This window comes from Pezoporus occidentalis, unplaced genomic scaffold, assembly GCF_034315485.1.
Source record: "Pezoporus occidentalis ecotype Australia unplaced genomic scaffold, CSIRO_AGI_Poc_V1 ctg30, whole genome shotgun sequence".
NCBI classification, from domain to species: Eukaryota; Metazoa; Chordata; class Aves; order Psittaciformes; family Psittacidae; genus Pezoporus; species Pezoporus occidentalis.
In genome coordinates this window covers 3305978-3325861 of record NW_026914941.1, presented here as the reverse complement: position 1 = coordinate 3325861, position 19884 = coordinate 3305978, and the positions used below count along the sequence as shown (strand labels likewise).

The window sequence follows — 19884 nt, the reverse complement described above, 5'->3', positions numbered from 1 at the left end:
GAACAAAACACAGTACAGAGGGGAAAATAACGTATAAAAAGGCAGATCAAATCTGTTTTCCAGGGATTCTTCACACATTAATCCTGAAGCTATAAGGGTAAATTACAACCTGCTGGTTTGAATCATCTGCTCAAAATACATTAATAATTTTATTCTTTTCTTTCTCCTCACTGAGAAGGAGCTGTGCTCTGCACTTTGCTCACGTAAGCGAAGAATTATCTGATAGGATCTGAATCCTCAGCTCCTTTGAGAAAAGGATATCTGCATACAACACGGAGCAGCTGCTACTCCGTGCTTCTCTAACGAACGATGCGAGATAAGTAATAAAGCTATCCAGGGCACTAAGGAACATCCCAACACAGATTCTAACCTATGCTAGTATCCCATGACCCCTCAGCCCCTCTGTATTGGATAACTCTTGTGCATAGCATCTACTTCAGTGGAAAAGAATACACAGCACACTTCATTGCAAGCAATTCAGATTATTTTTCCATCGCTACAGCAAGCACACAGTTAACATTCCTCTGCTCCCTGAACAGCTTCTACCAGGGACAAAATTTTACCTGCACATTTCACCAGCAAGTTTATAGACATGATAGAACAAGTAGGATTTCAACCTTAAGCATACAAGCAATATTTCAGTTTTGCTTCAGCTTCTGTTCTCCAAGCATGCACCAAGTTCAACACCACTATGTTTTGGGATTTTATTATTTGTTTAATCTTTGTAAGTCAGACAAAAAAAAGAAAATACAAGTTTCACAAAAGATGCCCACTGATGATTACAGAAGGCCAAGAACTAAAGAAATAGTCTGTTTTCTCTTGATATAATAGTTCAGATTCAAATTTATTATTAGTTCTGCAGACTGTGTGTATTTTTAAGTATTTATCAATATATTAATTACATATTTTACATTGATTTTACACCTTTTATCTTTGTAAGACAGATTTGCAACTGTAATGAGGAAGCACAACAAATTCAAAGCCTTGCAACATTAAGTACCGTAAGCATTACTTTATGTCTTTCCAGTCATTAACGTATGAGTATCAGTAAGACAGAGAACAAGACTCCTCACCTACTATACTTGGGGACTTGCTGCCTCTACATTAGAGTAGGCAAAGAGGCCAAGTGCAATATGGTTTTCCATTTTACCTAACCTTGTGCTCATTTAGCACAGGAGCAGGGTACAGCTGTCACCTTTTCTTTCCACAGAAAAGCAAGCAAGCTAAGCCTGTTCTCCACCTGACGTAGTTTTTGAAAGTAGGTTAAAAACTTCATGAAGGGTTCATGGACTAAGGAAAAACTACTTCTCACCATGAAATAGGTTAGTTTAGCACAGAGATGAAAGCCTTTATATTGACTGCTTTATTCTACAATGCAAAAGCTTGCATGAGCTATTTTGCCAAAGCATCACAGTACTATCCATTCTGCGGTTTTGGCTGACACAAGAGAAAAGTATGAAAAGAGGCAGCATTTCTGTAACATTCAGTCTTTAAGGTACCACAATTGGGCAGATTCAGGAAGAGGAAAGAACACTGAAACAAGGAATTAGAAATACACACATTTGTTTTACATCTAATGTACTATATTACATATGTAAAGCACAATACCAGTCAAGACACTGTATGTGCAACTTTTAACAGCTGGATAACATATACCTGGAGACAGAGGGAGAGAGGCACATTTTCAAATGTATCATTTTCACTCTTGCAAAACTCCACAAGTTTGTGTAGGTAATGGTATTAGGGCTCTTATACGTTTGCAACACTGAGCACTTCTAACTTATCTGTGTTTTACCTATTTTTCCTTTCAAAGCGAGTTATCAAATTCATAGAGATGGTTTTTACTTGTCCTTCCTTCCAGACACTCTACAAAATCTATTCTTCAATAACACTCCAGATTTCAATGCAAAAAAAAAAAATAAAATGAACCACAAAAACACAAGATTATCAGCACTTGCAAGTTCAAGTATGTTCTCAAATCTCTTTCATTGCAACCAAAATCACCATGTTGTTTTCCCCCTTTTGAAAATTTTCTATATGTCCAGAATTGGAGCTACTCACTAAAGTAACAGGAATCGGAGACAGCTGCTCTCCAAGACTTCAGACACAGGATTGCTGCTGTGGATCAAGGTATTAGCACCATCAAATTCTATGATTCTATGTTTAGTCCAAATATGTTGTATCATTCAGTGCAAGGACACTTCTAAGAAAATGAGACAACATAACTGATTAAAATATCTCATCTGGCAGAGGGAGGCAGACACAGTCACGACTGCTGTGCTACTCTCTGGCTGCCACTTCACCTCCTGCAGAGACTACACCTTTTCAACTTCACAGTCACAGGCTATCCTGACCCACAGTAATGACAAAATTACTTCTGAAAGCATAAGCTGCAGACCATTCTTGCTCTGTCTTCCCTATGTGTGGTTTAACCTGAACAGTTAATCAGCCCCCACTGTATTCACCAAATCTACTTACTACCCGACTGTTAAGGTAATGGGGCAATTGGTCTAAGCGGAATACAAGAAATTCTGGTAGCACAAGTAACTCAATACTGCAAGAAAACAGCATAACCTGATCAGCAACTCCAGATGCCCTTGGAAGCTGAACAAAGTCATACAACAGAACACAAAGCTGGAACAGAAAGTCATGCCTGCTGCAAATGATAGACTGAAATTTAATTTCTGGTGCTGCTAACAAGTTTAGGAATTGCCTATTACTTACTGCATCTTCCCCCGTTTTGTGCACAAAACTGCAGAATCCAGCTCAGAAGACATCCTAAAGAAGGAATGCCTGTTACTGGATTACTGGTTGGTGATGGGAGGGGACTACCTGCAGTAGTCTGCAGTCACAATTCAGCCTGACAAAAAGCTAGTGATTTCTTTGGACAGAGAGTGCCCAGAAGCAATAGAGAAGTCCTTCACATTCAAAGAAAATCAATTCTGAGGCTAAGGAAGTAAGAACCTAGCAAGCGAAAGACTAGTGAATTCTCCATATTACTAGTACTTAAGACATGCTTATAAATAAAAGACTAATTTTCTTGTAGAAAGTACCAGAAGTAAAACACGGCTATTGCATTTGATTTTAACTAAGCACAAAATGCCACAAATCAATTCCCAGGGCTTCAAGACCTGCAAACCAACTAAAAATGTCTTTGAAGAAGCAGTCACATGAAAAACTTCAAGTAACTGCATTCAAATGATTCCTCTAAGTTCAGCCTTTGAACTACAATCATGTGGTTCTAAGCCTCTTTGTGGGTTTGTCTTTGATGGGTGGGTTTTCAGGGAGGAGGTTTTGTGCTATTATGTCTCCAGTCTGCATTAAGCAGAAGGCAAAGCATGGATATGAAACTCACAGGATACAAACATCAACGATACACTAATTTAAGATAAGGACCTAGCTCTAAATACACGAGCCATTGCTACTAAGCTTAAACAGAATTTCCTCCTGAGAACACCAAAAATAAATTGCAAGTTCAAATCCTTTCACCCTCAAAGTCAAATAATGAATTTTGCACATACATCTTGCATGGTAAAAATGAGTAAAAGCAAACAATTACATTCCAGTTATCCCTGTGTTTCTAATTAAAAAATCCGTGCCTTATGTTTGTTTTGGACCTTGGGATTTTTCTCAGGTTAGAGTGAAGGAGGAGAAGAGGAAGGCTTTTTCATAGTTCTATATTAAGCTATAAGGAACTTTCTAAGAAAAGGATGAGACTTGATCCAACATGTCATGGCTCTCCCACTCACTGTAACTTGCTTCTTTGTTTTAGAATTAACCATCAGATGCATCTTCCACCCACAGCATGTGTATAGACGCAATAAGCCTCTACTTAACAGAACAAATCACTTCATAGTTTGAGAGTCATTTGAAAGGATAAAACATGTTTCTAAACTGTATTTTTGCTTCTGTTCTTATGAAAAATAAAGCTGATTCTGTACTATTTTACCTGAACAATTACACAGTATTTTACTTGGCTCAAATGTCAGCTGAATGTCTCTGGACAAACTTACGTCTTGCACAAAAAAAAGACCTCAGAGGAAATGGAAGCTTTGTGTTCATTATGCTTCAGAAAACCAACTACATCATTCAACCCTTTTTTGGTTTGGTCTGTTCCCTCCCTCCCTGATCAGATCTGAGAATGCAGTTCCAGCACGTCTCAGTGCTCCAGATCTTTACCTGTATATTCACTTCCCAGTGCTGCTTTGATACACAACTCATTACACTCTCTGATGACTCTTTATCCTGGTACTGCTGGAACACTGTAGCAATCGTCTTGCCATGCTTCTCTTGCTCATCACAGACAAAATTCAGAGCGCAGACTGTCAGGTTTACTGGAGTCTCCTGACACAACAATTAGGATTCAACATTTACATTCTAGAACTACCTCGTGCCACCAGTAGGTAGGTGACAAGGATGCCCAAAATACTATAGGCCAGCAACATGCAATACAGAAAAGGGTTTGTAGCCATCTCCCATTGTACTTTTTTCTGCTATTCACGTACACAAATCTCACAACAAAAATTCTTTTGTCTCTTTAATATAGGGAGTGCTTCGATGGTAAAGGCAACGATAATTTTTTCCTCCCTTTTAAATGTCAAGTAGCAGACAACTGATAAGTCATGCAAGGCTCTTAAACACCCTGCCAATGGCCAGCTTACTACACTGATCACTCCTTAGTTATAATCAGAAGTTACTGGCAGATGCAGTCAGATTTAGTGATCAATATTAGAGATGAGAAGCAAACAGATTCCCTTTTCTTTTACTAGTTTTGTTTCCTAGATGAAGGCTTACATAGGAGATTTTCCTCTGAATCCTGCATTAAGCAGCTAATTGTACAGATAATGAGAGGATTTCCACAGTCAGTGAGTTAGAAGAAACCAGAATTCAAAAGAAGTATCAAACCCAGTAGAAGTAGTATAAAACATATTCCTGGGTTCCAAAAAAAACAATGCAAAAGTTACAAATACCCAAAGCCAAAGTAAGTTTTCTACTGATTTTTATTAAAATAAGAATTGTCTACACATGGCAGACCAGCAAATCAAACCATGCATTACACCAGTTTGGAATTCACAGATCAGAGCTTCCTTATGACCCACAAAATGATCAGGTAGTTATCAATGGCACACTGGGTAGCCCTTTCACAGAGGCTTCTGCAATTTATCAGCAGAAATATCTGATAGCCTTACACAACAGTAGGGATCTTCATTTGAATATGGGGGGGGGGGGGCAAAAACAACCTATAAGTTTACTTTAAACTTAAAAACAAAACTCAAATGCTTTTGAAGTTTTTATCATCAGCCATGATAGCATATTTTACTGGATCTAACTGCAGAGGAATTCATTTTTCCCACGGTAGCCAGTATAGGGCTGTGGTAGGATTTGTGCTGGAAACAGCGGTGGTAAGGCAGAGATATTTTCATTACTGCTGAGCAGCACTTAGAGTCAAGGCCCCTTCTGCTCCTCAGTAGGGCTGGGGGTGCTCAAGAAGCTGGGACAGCTGACCCCAACTGACCCAAGGGACGTCCCATACCATATGACATCGTGCTCCGCACAAAGCTGGAGGAAGAAGGAGGAAGTTCAAGACATTCAGAGTACTGCCATTTGTTTTGCCATGTAACTTACATGGGATGGAGCACTGCTTCCCTGGAGATGTCTGAACACCTACCTGTCCACAGGGAGTAGTGAATGAATTCCCTGATCTCACTTTGCTTGCTAACACAGCTTTTGCTCTACCTATTGACCTGTATTTATCTCAACCCATGAGTTCTCACTTTTATGATTCTCTCCCCATACCACTGCAGGGAGGAGTGAGTGACTAGCCATGTGGGGGTTTGCTGTGGGCTGCAGTTAAGCCATGACACATTTGCAGTACCCCCACTCTGGGCCATTCTTCTCATTGCAGTTGGTAACAAACACATTGTATAATAGGACTCTGATTTTGTGTAAACTCATTAAGATGTAGCCAGTGGGAGAGTCAGTCACAGTGCTTTTAACTCCTTGCACTGTTTTAAACCATGAAAAGCTTCTTCTCAACTACCAGGAAAAAAATTAGGTCATATTGGAGAAAACATGCAAAATCCTTAAAGTACTGGAAAGGAACATCCATAAGTAATGAGAATTTAAAGATGACCAAGAAAATAATTCAACTGTCATAAAGAACAAGTTCATCACTTTCAGGAGAACCATAGAGAAGAGATCCTTGTCTGCCTGTGCCACAAGTGAGGTATAAGATGTTGCAATTTTTTTTTTTTCCACATGGTATCCTAGCTAGGAAAAATAAAGTTAAAAAAAAATATGTCTGGGATCATTTAAAGGTGCATTTCCACCACACATAGCTGACAAGTGAGACCTCATAAAAACTTTAATAAGAAACTCAGGTAGGGCAGGGTGCACCGTGTGCAAAGTTAAAAGCAGAAGAACAGACCCACCTGAAGCCCTTTAAAATACCTTTGTCTCTCCCAGAGTCAAAAACAAAACACACCCACTTATGAAAGTCCATGAAAGCAAATACAGGGTAAAGGAAAGATCCATTAAGCTTAAGCTGTGATACAAGTACAGATTGACAGACCCCAGGATAGGGGACCTTGACGACACAATGACCCACCACAGTGAGAAACTGAAATAAAAAAAGAAAAAAGAAGCAGCAACATGGCCAGTTTATTTCATCAGAAGAAACCATTGGAAGTTCTTTGGCAAAAAGACAAGACCAGAAGACCAGGCTTCTAGAATTTGAAAGAACCCAGGTTGATTGCTTTCCAATTTTTCTCTCACAGCTTTCCCCAGAACATCCCTAAAATACCTACAGTCTCACTATTTATGCAGATCCTATTACTGGGGGAAAAAAGAGAACTATGCCTAAGACAGTGGAAGACTTGGCTATCACCTGGCAAATTAATATCCACCAAATAAAGGTTACAGACTCCAACTTTAGTCTGACAAGGTCCTTGTTACCACTTTCAATGAGCTCTGATAAGCTTTCACACTTTGAGTCAGCTCAATATGTGATTTTGCACTGGTTTTTTAAGTATATTTAGAATTGGCTATACAGTATGTTCTTTTCTGACTGCTAGGCCTTGATTCCCAGCAATGTAAAGATTCTGCTGTCCTCAGAATATCAAGGCAAGTTTCAAAATAAAAGCTAGTGGAATTCAGCCAGTAAAAGGTCTTGCTTTGCCTCCTTCCCTTTGGATCTAGCTATAAACCACACTAAGAGACACATACACCAAAGTCCACTTAAATTTTCCTGCTTCCACCATTATACTTACTATAAAGTAGACTTTTACATACTTTCCCAACTAGCAACTTGTCTGTGCTACTTGTCCACTGCTGGCCCCTGCCATTCAGGAGCTATGTGAACTACACTGCAAATTCTTGTTCTTGAAACAGCAGCCAGGCTACAAGCTTTATTTTAGACTGATGCTGTAAGAATTAAAAGCTAATTCATAGTTGTTTTCCCCTTCTATAATCTCTTTTCGGTTATCTTGGAGGTGGGTCAGGTTTTGTGTCTTTTTCTTTGCTGGATTTTGTACTGAGTTTGGGGTTTTCGTTTGGGGTCAGTTTTTTTTGGTTGGTTTGTTTTTAAAGAGAATTCGAAAGCTTTATCCCTATTTTGAGATGTGATTCAGCAGCATTGTGTGAGCTTTTCAACAAGTGAGTTAGAATTCTTCCATCCATTTTTAGCAATGGAAAGTGGCTGTGTGGGAAGGCATGTGGATAGTGGGGGAGTTAGAGAACTTTCATTATGCAATTCAGCAGGGAACAGGAATCCAAGGTGGGGAGGAGCCAGCAGAGTGAACAGTCAAGTTAGCAGTATGCAAGAGTACAGTATCTTCAGAGGCTTTAAGTTATGTGTCCTCCCTCTTCTGAACAAAGGTGTCACTTGCTCAGATTCAGAGCCAAAAGGGATCTTTTAAATTCCTTAAACCACTACTGAAAACTGGCCAAACAAGTAGTACAAAAATTATCTTTAATATCTCAATCTTTGAATGCTTCTCCAAGCTGTCTGCGCATCTTGAACTCATTTTAGCTGGATACACATTTGCTTTAATTCTAGGAAATCCAAAAATCTGAAGACTGTTTCAATACAGACACAAGTTTTAGAATGGGAACTGCCCTAATTACAGCAAAGCACAGTAAAGCTGAAATGTATTCGCAATCCTCATTAACTCAGAAGCTGTGCCAAGTAAAAATTTAAATGTTACCTAATTTCAGATATAGTGGAAGGAAGTTCATTTCTCCAGGAACATTTAATAGTGAACCCAGCACTATTCCTGGATTAACAGGCTGAAAAGCATTAGCAACTGATCTGGGTGAAACCAGCACTTTATAGCTGTTCAGCTATCAAGTATTCTACACTTGTGCACATTAAACACTATTGTGATAAAAAGAATGAACCAAATGAAAAATCATTCTCTCTTGAACCACAGTCTGCACTGAAAACAAAGCACATTTTACAGCTGGAGTCATATACTTTCTCAAAATTAAATATTCTTGATTGCCTACAGAAGAAATTAACTTCCAGAAAAACTGGCACAATAGATCACAGAAAAAGAACAAATTTTTCTCAGTAATTATGGCTTGTAATCCTGGAGATCTTCCACACCCTCATATATTGCAGTTATCATTGACATGTTTGCAGGTCACTTTTGTGGCTGGGGTGGGGAAGGGGGGGCAGTGGTGATTACACACTCCCCCAGAAAAATAAACAATTAAACCACAAAAATAATTTCTTCTCCATACTAAAAATGAAAAATGCATTTACAAAGAAGCAGGCTCAAAGGCAAAAGTAAAATACCAGTGCCCATTTTGCAGAGCATCTGGTGCTAGAAATGCCCCTTGACACAATTTTATTCCTTGCTAACATTCAGCTTGCACCTAACAAATCCCCACTGAAACATTGTAAAGCTATCTCTAGCCAGCTTTCCAAGTAATTGTTTTCTGCTAACTTCAGTACAGTCCTGCAGAAAAGCATCTTTTGCATACACAGAAAATTCCTGAAGTCTTGCTCTTTCTGTATTTGGGCTGATAGAATTGGACACACAAAATAAGATGCATTTCAAGGTACTGCTAATTTGTAATCATCAAAATTGCACAAAAGAGAAATTTAAAGATTTAAAGCTCAAGTGTGATGTTTCACATTCAGTGGGAACACAAGAAGTTTGGGATTGGAAGTTTCCTTCCTATGTTGTTTTCCGTTTTAGACAAAATGTCAAATCATCCTATCTATGCATTTAGACTTAAAACAGCAAAAATGGACTTTCAGTGAGTAACTGCTATTTCTTGGGAGTGTTTATCCCAGTGTGTCTCTCATTTTCTTATGCTTCCATTTCTTCACTTCTTGGATCAGTTCTGACCTGCTGTCTGTTCATTGACAATCCAGCCTCAACTGCACTCAAACCTAGTAATTCCCTTCAGCTCTTCCTCCTGAGTTCCTTCTGTTTTTCTGTGGGTCCTCCTCCCTCTTAAACGTCTATACATATTTTCTCACTTCCCTTTCACACACACACACACACACACACACACACACACACACACACAGCTGCACACAACAAAAAGGGGAGCTGCCTTTTCCTACATTTTTCAAAATAAGATGAACATGCTGCATAATCATGTTTCCCTGACAGCTTCCTAAGAGTCACAAATGACATTACAGGAATAATCATCATTTAGAATTTCAGTCACAGAGTTTTACAGTCACTACTGCTCTTACAGTTCCTAACAGATGTACATTAGCACTAGGGCTACTTATTTGCCCATTCTATTAGTGGTACAAATACGATCTCAATGGACAATGATTATAGCAGAGAGCACCACTGCACTAGAAAGCAATGATGCAACTAATAACTGCGAAGAAGTTGCACACAGTTAATTCATAACTGTAGAAAAAGTTGCTGATGAAAATTTTTGTTCATGTTCTGTTAACTCTAAAGAAAAGTTTTAGTCAAGTCTGTAAACTACTTTGTATAATAGCTTTTCAGTATTTTCTAAAGAACTCACTATCTTAAACAATGATGCAAGGAAACCAACAAAAATCCCAACCCAGCACACCCCAAAAATCATTACAACCAATGCTTAATAGCATGAAAAGGGAAAATCTTCCAATAACCATCAATTCGGCACTTTCTAGCTCTCCCCCTTCCAGCACCACACAAAGCCAGACCTTAAAGACATTACTTTTTGGTTGATAGCAAATTGCATCCAATAACTGATTTTCTGTTTGAGTTGCAAACATCATATAAAAATGATAACATTTAACAGAAACCTGACTCTGGCTCATTTTGCCAAAGCAAAAATAGTCACAAGAATCAAAATACTCCATCTGAAATGGAATAATTCACTTTTAGCACTTATAAACAGTGAAAATGTGGAAATAAATACAGATGAATGCTGCAGCAGAGAATGGGGTGAATAGCTCAGTTTTCTTCCAGGAGATCAACTTCCCAAGTTAGAACCCTGTTAGCAGCTGTGAGATAAATCTGGCTTTTCTTCCTTTGCCCGCTTAATTGCAAAGATTTAAATCAACTTTTTTCATACAGGCAATCAGTCTCCAAATTATGCTGAACTGACCTCAGTGTCAGGCTCTGGGTGTGCTGATGGGAGAATCCTGTCCATAACAGAAAACCACTGCTCAACTTTGTATTAAAGTAGAGACAAACCCATGGAAGAATAAAAAAAACTATGATGTTCTGATGATTTGGACATGCATCTGGGTAGCAGTGGATTGTGGTTGTCAATAAGTGTTCATGCCAAGCAGAAAAGAATCAACAGGAATGAATAAGAGAACACCATCTAGCATGGAGGTCACATAGAAGTGTCATGAACAGAAGAGATACACAACTCAAAACTGTTCAGGTAGAAAAGGAAATGATCTATGGTTCTCATATTTTAAAGGACTGCCTGAACCCAACACTGGTAAGAGAAACAATCCCCACAGACCAACACCAGTGAGTCCAGTCATTTCCCTAGGGAACAAATTCACATATTGCTTACAGAGAAAAACAAGGGGAAGTCTTACAAGCAAGTCTTACATGCTGTGATTCAGAGTACCTGCTCTTGCAGGTCTACTGACTTACATCTACACAGTTCAGAGGCACTTGACAAAAAGGTAGAGAGAAGCTCAACCTCACTAGTCATTCCAAAAATCTGTAGAAGCTGCTGTTCTTGAAGTAGTAATCACACCTTTTGTTTTCATTTCCAGGTGAGGGTCATAACTTGCAAGATTTTATTCATCATTAGGGAAGCCAAGGCTGAGTAATTAAAACTTTTCAGAAGACATCAGTGAGAAAACAGTATAGTAATGTATAGGGCACACTGTGCAAAAGTGCTCTCACTTGTATTCCAAATGTATGAAAGGCTTTGCTAGTAAAAGTTATAAATGTCCATATGAATCCAACAACTCAAGAATATTCTGGGGAGAAAAACTCCTCAAACATGTACTTCACATAAATCACCACTTTGTGTTTATAGAGTTTATGTCTGTCTATTCTTAAATACTGAATAAGTAAGTTTTTCCACTTTTTATATACAAACACACAAAGACGTGTGTTTGTATTTACACACAAACACAGTTTGACTACATGCATATAGAACTTACACATGATTACACAGCTATGATGAACCACACTGCCAGATCACTTTCTATATTCACCTTTGCAGAGTGGGCTCATCTTTAAAGCTCTGGAAATGGAAATGAGCATGCAAGTGTTATCACTTCAGCTTGTGTTTAAAAGTAGCATGCACCATCTGTAACACCTTACTCAGAAACAGAGTTCTCTTTTTTCCCCCACAGTCTAGGATGCGGCCTACAAATCTAGTAAAAGTCAAAGGAGTAACTTTTCCTAGAGCCTAAGTTTAGCATCCATATCACGGGAGACAGAAATCAGCCCACAAATACAAACAAGAGTAAGTCCTTAGGGAGTCTCAAAAGCATTAACAGGCTAATTCACAATACAAAATTTTAAGTCAACTAGGTATGGTGCCTGCGGATGATTTTCATCACTAAATAGCCAAAGTTGTTATGTTTATCCTTTTGCACACTCAGAAGCAACCCCTTCTTGTCAGCATTTATAATGCTTAACATGTATCCCCTGCTGGGCAAAGCAATCCTCCTTAATCTGTGAAACACACACCTATCATAACAGGCAGTGACAGCTCCTACAGAAAACAAGAGGTTATCCTTCTCCAGGTAACCTACCCAAAGTATCAAAACCTCTGATTAAACCCTCAGATTAAGCCAGTTCATACTCATACTCCTGAGCTAACTAAAAACAAAACAAACAAAATACAAAAAAAAAAAAACAAAAAGTCCAAACCACAACATGATTGTGATCAAAAGCTGATCAAGTGAACAACTCCTGATGACAGCCAGAAGCACACAGTTCCTGCTTTCAATATTTTGTATAAAACCCCAAGACATTACGCTTGTAGCCCCATATGCAAGAAAACTATCCTGCAGTCTTAAAACAAACTGAATGTTACATGAACTGAAAATACACTGCAATTCAACAAGAATTCTTCTGCTGCTGTAGAGTTCTTACAACCTATTGTATGCAACACAGGCAGCAGAAAAATTCTTAAGTCATAGCTTAACTATCACTAGGGAATAAAAGAAAAATAAAATATGACAGGATTTGCTCATCTATTTTTTTTACAGCAAAATACTGTAATAATTTCAGTGACATTTTCCTTATTAAGCATTAATTTAACAGAAGCTCTGCCAATGAGAAAAATAACTTTGTATAGTCTTACATAAGACAATCAGTCATTGTACCAGAAAAATAACATCCCTTCTTGAACATTTAATAAATATATTAAATGTGTGAACTGTTGAAAACAGCAGTTTGAATCCAGTAGCTCTTTGTTACATACTTACAAACTTCATTAGCATCAGACACCAGACTGGCAGTGACAGAAAGAAACCTGTCAAGAACAGATAAAACTCTCATACCTCCGTTAAGATTAAAACCCAGGACAAGCACAACCCCTGTTTCCTCAGGAATCAGCCACAAAAGCATCTTTAATGAGCAAATTAGCTCCTTAACATTAACCAGTAGTTTATTATTTCCACAGAACTGTTGTGCTAACAGCAGCCTCCCACAAAAGGCAGAATAGCTTCCCTACTACCTTCCCATTCCTCTGGTGATAAAGCTGGAAAATAATTAATTCAGGCCATTCACATATGACCCAGAATTAAAAGAAACATCACTAATTGACAGCAGGGAAAAAAATTCTAGCAAAACAAGAACAGCAAAAGCACACAATAAGAAACCCCACCACAACACACACCTCCCAAAACCTATAAGAGCTCTACATAATGCATGAAGGATAAAGAAAGCATGTAATTACACAGCAGGAAAATTTAGCCTAAGGTTCTCCTGGACAGAGGACATCTGAAAGGACATCTACATATGGAATACAGTCAAGTAGCAGGCAGTAAATGAACGCAAAGTACAACTTGTGAATAAACCACTCACAGAAATATGCCCCTTTCTTTCACAAGAATAATTTCATGGAATATGTTTGTTCCTATGTATTTGCCATTAGAGTGAAAATGTTTACCTAACCATAGATAAACCAGGATTCTTTGATTCAACTGCAAAAAAATTACTCCAAAAGTCCATCTACAGGTGCACTCAGCAAGTTTTTAACTACAGCTATTATTTCTCTCTGAGCAGTTTCAGGAGATTACTAGCAAATAGGGGGTTTTCAGATTTCTGGACAAATATTACACATAGGCACGACATTTGTTTTGAAGATATCACACTGAGAAGCCTTCTCTGTGTTGAGTTCTTATCTAGCCAGTATTCCTCAACAGTTGGCACCGAACAGTTACAGTAAAACATCAGCACCTCTAATTTCTTGCAATGTGTATCATGGCTTTAATTACACTGCTGATTCTTCTCACCTTCGAGAAGATGAAGGGGAAAAAACAACCAAAAGAAGGAAACAAATGGTGAGTAATTTATTTGAGACCAGGATTTTACAGTCAGCACAGATGCACACAACTATAACCATGATACCTACAAGTTAGTTTATTAAGCTGCTGCACAATTTCTTCTGTTTTACCTTCCACAAGTAACAAATCATCTATATCCATCTAGGTGTTAATATATCCCATATCAACATACCTACTTATAAATCACAAAGTTAACAGCTCTTATCAAAGATAATAATTAGAAGTGCAGACTGATGAACAGAGAAAAGTGAATAGAAAAAAAATACATACTGTAATGACAATGTCTCAAACAGTAATTTTTCATCAATATCTACTTTTCATGCAGTAATTATGTTAATCTGTTCTTCTGTGACAAAAAGGCACCTCCAAGTTATTAATGACAACTAATATCTGTAATATTAATTTTAAATAATTCACACAATAATTTATATACTAATAATGTAATTAGACCAAGGTTATGATCTCTGAATAGTATATCAGTACTCAGTTCATGTTGGTATCTACTTTCTTCTGACACAATGTTTCTAGAGGCTTAATTAAAGCCTGCAGCATGTTTCAGCCTTTATTCATTATATAAATATATATATTCTCCCTCTCTAGACCATTCTTCCTCCCTGCCCGAAAGGACTATATTAAACTTTATGGCTGTACAATTCAGAAGCACAGTAGGAGGGCAGGTGCATGTCTGAGTTACGCAGCAGAAAAAATACCTGCTGTGTCCTATGAACAGCTAGCACTTTTAAAGAAGTCTTCATCTTGCGTAGTATGCCTGTTCTAGAAGAGTTTTCCTCCCTGACTACATCAAGCTCACTGCAAAGTTACACAAGGCATAGATAACCTGTAGAAAAATCAGACAAGTACCAACAGATGCTGTAGAAACAATGACAAGTACACCAACAGTAGCCACTCTTCCTCAGAGCTCACACAGCACAAACAGATCACCTGCACCAAGCTCCCAGTTTACCCTTCATGAGTTGGTAGGACACTAGCTGCAGTTTACAACACAGCAGAGTGCTGCTTTTCATCACTCTAAAGTCATGATGGTTCCCAACAGTCACACATGTCTCTAATGAAGAAATCTACATAGCTCTCAACTGCCCAAATGACTTCTCCTTGTAAAGCAAGTTCAGGAAAGCAAGTTTGTACTTTTTCTCCTTTTGAAATACCTTTTGGTTCCCAGAAGGCAAGCATGGGGAGAAAAGGACTAAAAGGTGTAAAAAAAACTGTAAGTGAACCGCTGAACTACCTTTTCTTAGAAAAAGACTTCAGCTCTTCCTCTACTCAATGTCATTAACAAATATTTGTCCTATGGTCGTTATTCTAATGCTTAATCAATTCAGATTAAATTCAGACAGAAGCAGCATTGTACCAAAAATGTTTTCTCAATGGGCCTTAATGGTTGAATGGCTGTTCCATCCCCAGACTAGCTACTATCTTCAGACTATACTACTATGACTTGCATATCACGTACCACTGCCATTCATCAGGAGTCATATAAGCAACTCATGGCAGTTAGTATAAATGAGGGAAAAACACCGCAGTGTTTGCCTTCCTTATCTGTGTATCATCCATACACTTAACTGGATAACTCTTGGCTGATTATTCTCCTCCTGCTTCCCATCAACTGGAACCAGATAAAATGTCTGCTTTTTACCCCATGGACTGACTGGGAAAAAAAAAAAGTCTTCTTGACTGGCTGAGAGTACCCCATAGCACTAATAATGCAGTCATTCAGATTAATCCAAAACATGCTTTCTATTAAAGAGCTCAAATTTCCTAGGACAAATGTCGTAAGTGTATTAGTAGTATGCTGTTTGAGGCTGCTTGGCACAGATCTTGTCTTCTTTCTACAACTCTATTATAAGAATTTATGACAGACATTTGGAAGATATTTATCTTTGCAAACAGTGAAATCTACATAACAAAGCCAGAGTGATGTTCCAGTTTACTGCACCCCATCTAGTATTAAAGAACAATTTCAGAGTAGTGGCTCACCAAATCTTACAGGAAATAACTTCAGTTGGGACCCCAGTAGTAAGGGAACCACTGAATTTCTTCAAGCTGTTGTTCTTGCAAATTTCCCTCATTTTCAAGACATGCTATGTCTTGCAAATATAACTCTTCTGGACTAGCAGCCTCTTGTGACCATTTCTGGCAAACATGGATGTTTCTCTGACCGTCTTCTCAATACTACTACCATCTCAGACCTAAAACCACTTACCAAAACAAGTGGCAATGACAGCTGCAACTACACCTAGAAAATCTGAAGACCCTAACAACTGCGCAGTTACCACTGTATTGTACTTTCCTAGATTTGTAAATCAAAGACAGCATTCAACAACTTAAGAGAAACAGTATAGAGATTAACTTTCTCCAAACATTTTTTCATGCTAACTCAAGTGAGTGCAGTTCATACAGAAGTATTGTGTAACAACAAACTCCTGGTGTTAGCAGTGATTTTAAAAAAAGAAAAAAAAAACAAACATTACAGTACATCAGTGCTTCTGAAAAGTACATCATATTTTGTCATTAGTAATTAAGTTGTCCATTTTTCCTCCAGAGAGGTAGTTCACAGAACAGATAGAGGAAGTAAGCTTTGAGAACAGTTCTGGCACACCAAGAAATGGAAAGCAAGGGATCTGGTCAATCCATCAATGACAATTACTGACATTGCATCCTGCCAGATAACTGCAAGATATTAACCCCCTGCCTGTGATCTGAGACAAACTCTGTGTCACTGAGAAATAGAGTAAGAAAACTGCAGTAAGCTAGAGTAGAGAGATAATCACAGTGTACTCAACTAAAAAGATTTATTGAGTTACTGAGCAATACTGAGTGTACAGCAAAAAATGAAGACCTCAGAAATCCTCCTCTCTGAATAGACTTTGATGAAAGGCATTTGAGGAGCAGCGACAGAACACCCCAGTCAGCACACACTTGTGTGTCAAATCTGAAACCACCTTAAGAAGTGCTCTGATCAGTCCACAATGTCATTGGTACGGAAGTTCCTCATGGTGAGGAGGTAATCCCTACACCAGCAAGGGAAGGTTTTGTGCTAAGTAGGATTAGAATCAAGCATACTCACCTCACATTGCTGGGTATCTTAAAATACCTCAACTCATTTAATAAACTCAAATCGACCACTTTCAAATCTGCTGGCTAAGAGACTGCCTGTATCCAAAACAAAAATCAGAGCTATTTGATGTGCTTTTGAGTAAAGCTACATTAATGTTTGGGAGCTAGAATATATCCTATTATGCTACAATTCCAGACTACAGTTGTATTATGGAGTTTAAGACCCTCCCTGTAAGATAAATCATCTTTACGTGATTAAGACTGTGAATGAGAAAATGGACCAAAACAACTCAGGCAGAACTCATCCAAGACAATTGTCCTAATGCCTTTAACATCCACATTTATATTGTGAACAGAGAAATTAAATGCCAAAAGCCTTACATCACCATTCACTGTTTTCATTTTTACTGAATCACTTTCAGCTCAGCAGAATTTAACTTCCACAAGTAGATCTGAACTTGTATGTCTTGGAAAGACAAAACTAAGTGCTCAACCTTAGATAACTATTGCTGTAGACTACAGTACTTGTCACTCTGAGCCCTTTGCTAACACAGACCATTTTCAGATAATACTAAACACTGCCTTTCAAATTATTTAGTTTATCATGTCCCCAGCTTATCCCAACACTTTACTGGACTCCAGGTGCTGGCTACCCAAATCTGTAACTAAAAAGCTTAATTTCTCCATTACCAATCTTTTATTTTCTGAAAGTTAGAACAAGCAAAGCCAAAGAAATAAAACTTACCACTTTATAATTTCCCAATGGAAACAGCATGCCATGATCTGTCTATGTGGCAGTCTATTTCCTGCAACGTACTGAGTCCACAGAAAAAGGTGCTGCTGGAAACTGTAAACGCCACTGTTCAAATAAGGTACTTAAAACAGAGATGGGATCTCAGCAGCGTAGCGAGAGAGAAATCTACTGCTCTACACAACAAAACTAAGGCAACACATATTAATCATTTGTCTTCTGTTAGTTCAAGTTTTTAAAAGGCAAGTGAATGAAGACAACACAGTCTTGTTTTCAAGACATTTCTTGCTGTCAGGACTTTTCTTTCGTGGTCAAGAAATATTCTTCTGAACAGGTGACTTCAGCACAACACAACACTCAGCCATCACAGAATCATGTTAGAATTCAAGCCTGCTAGAACATGGTAAGGCTGGAAAAATAGCAAAACATTCAGCTACTCACTGGAGAAAACCAGACTTATAGTTAGTGCTTTTGAGCAGTGTCACTTTTATTTGAAGAAGCAATAGCAGTCTTTCACATTAAGATTCGATTTAATGAGCTGTTAATGCTTTACATTCTTTGTGCCTGGCTTCCCCTGAATGAAAGGTCCATTCTACAGTCATGGCTTTAGGTTTATGTCTCCACCACACCTGGGAAAAAAAACACAAGCAGAAAAACCAATTCACTTTTTAGAGAGGACAAGGCAGCTGAAGGGACCTATCTTATTCCACAAGCTTCCCTAGGCCTTCATGACTCGGGCAACACAACTGCAGGACATACTGGGGACTGCATGTGCCCAACAACATAGACACCGATTTCAGGATTTCGTAACTACACAAAAAGCTCTAATACTACACTGCCTGATGGTAGATCTTAGTCAAAGCTGTGCTTACCATCCATCATATTCATGTTAACTGAGAAATGCTTTTCCATCTTTCTTAGTCTGAGCCAGCAAGCCAGGTCCATCACAAAATAAAAAGATTCCATCTGAGAGCTACTTTTCTTTCCTGTTTCAGAATAATTTCATTTTTAATGTCAGAGTATATTTGTCTTTCACTGTTCAAGGAAAATATTACCCTTTATCTCCCTTCAGAATCACATCTCCCGTTTTCTCAAGGCAAATAAGAGTGACTTATATTTTGTGACCCTGGTGTGGTGCTTTTATTATTGTTTTCCACTGTTGCTAATAAACGCATCAGTGTTTTGTCAGTGAAGAATTCTGCTCTGTCAACAATAACTCAAATTCCTTAAATTTTAAAGGGCTAGTGAGAAGGAGGTTTGAAATCTAAATACTAATTTTAGAATACTAAGAACTCATACTAAGTTATCCTCAAACAGCCATGGAGCAAACAAATACCCTAAAGTAAACTGCTTATACAACTGCAGAAAATGCATGTGGCCTTAGTGGCAGTGCCTATTGCCAATTCTGCTGTGCAAGGGATGATACATGGAGCAAGTAGCTCAGGGAGTGGGGGAACATACATATTCTACAGTAGGGAATGGAAATTAGAAATTCCTGATACGCTCCCACACCACTGAAGTTCTACAAATGTTGATGAAGGGAGTACAGCATGAAGCAATACGTAGAAAAATGGATTACTTTATAATGATAAATGAAAGTATTTGTGAATACAGTAATCTTACATGAAATTCCTGCAGCACAGAACTGCAATTAGGCACTTCAGAATTCATCTTTCGTTGTTTTTTTAGTTTTTGGTTTTGGTGATTTTTTGGGCTCTTTTACAATGCAAGATCAAAGAGGAATACTATATTTATAAACTGAGTGACTGAAAAATACAGTACTTGAACCATTTAACAGCACATCAAATAAAGGAGTTGTTCTATTACAGCATCTTCATATACAAAGAATTAACATCGACAGCCTTCATCTCCCTCTCCTGCTTTGAAAGCAGACTCTAAAGCTGAACCCACAATACTGGTACATAGCTTAAATATCTAAATATCTAAGGAACACCCTAACAAGACATCCTAACCTTCACTTGCTTTACTACTTTAATCTATTTTAATAGCCATGCTATTGCTATGCACCAAAAGGAGCATAAAGAAAGATTTTTAAGAGTCTATTAACACATAAGTATTACTTCCACAAAAACCGTGAGAT

At 38.1% G+C, this 19884-nt stretch overlaps 1 long non-coding RNA gene across 1 annotated transcript in view; it reads right to left on the bottom strand.

The window, feature by feature from the left end:
• LOC134168124 (uncharacterized) overlaps positions 1 to 14793 on the bottom strand; it is a 36436-nt gene extending 21643 nt beyond the window's left edge. The window contains exon 1 of the long non-coding RNA XR_009966438.1: positions 14668 to 14793. This is a non-coding gene — a long non-coding RNA (uncharacterized LOC134168124). The remainder of the gene's footprint in view (positions 1 to 14667) is intronic.
• Positions 14794 to 19884: the final 5091 nt, after the last annotated feature.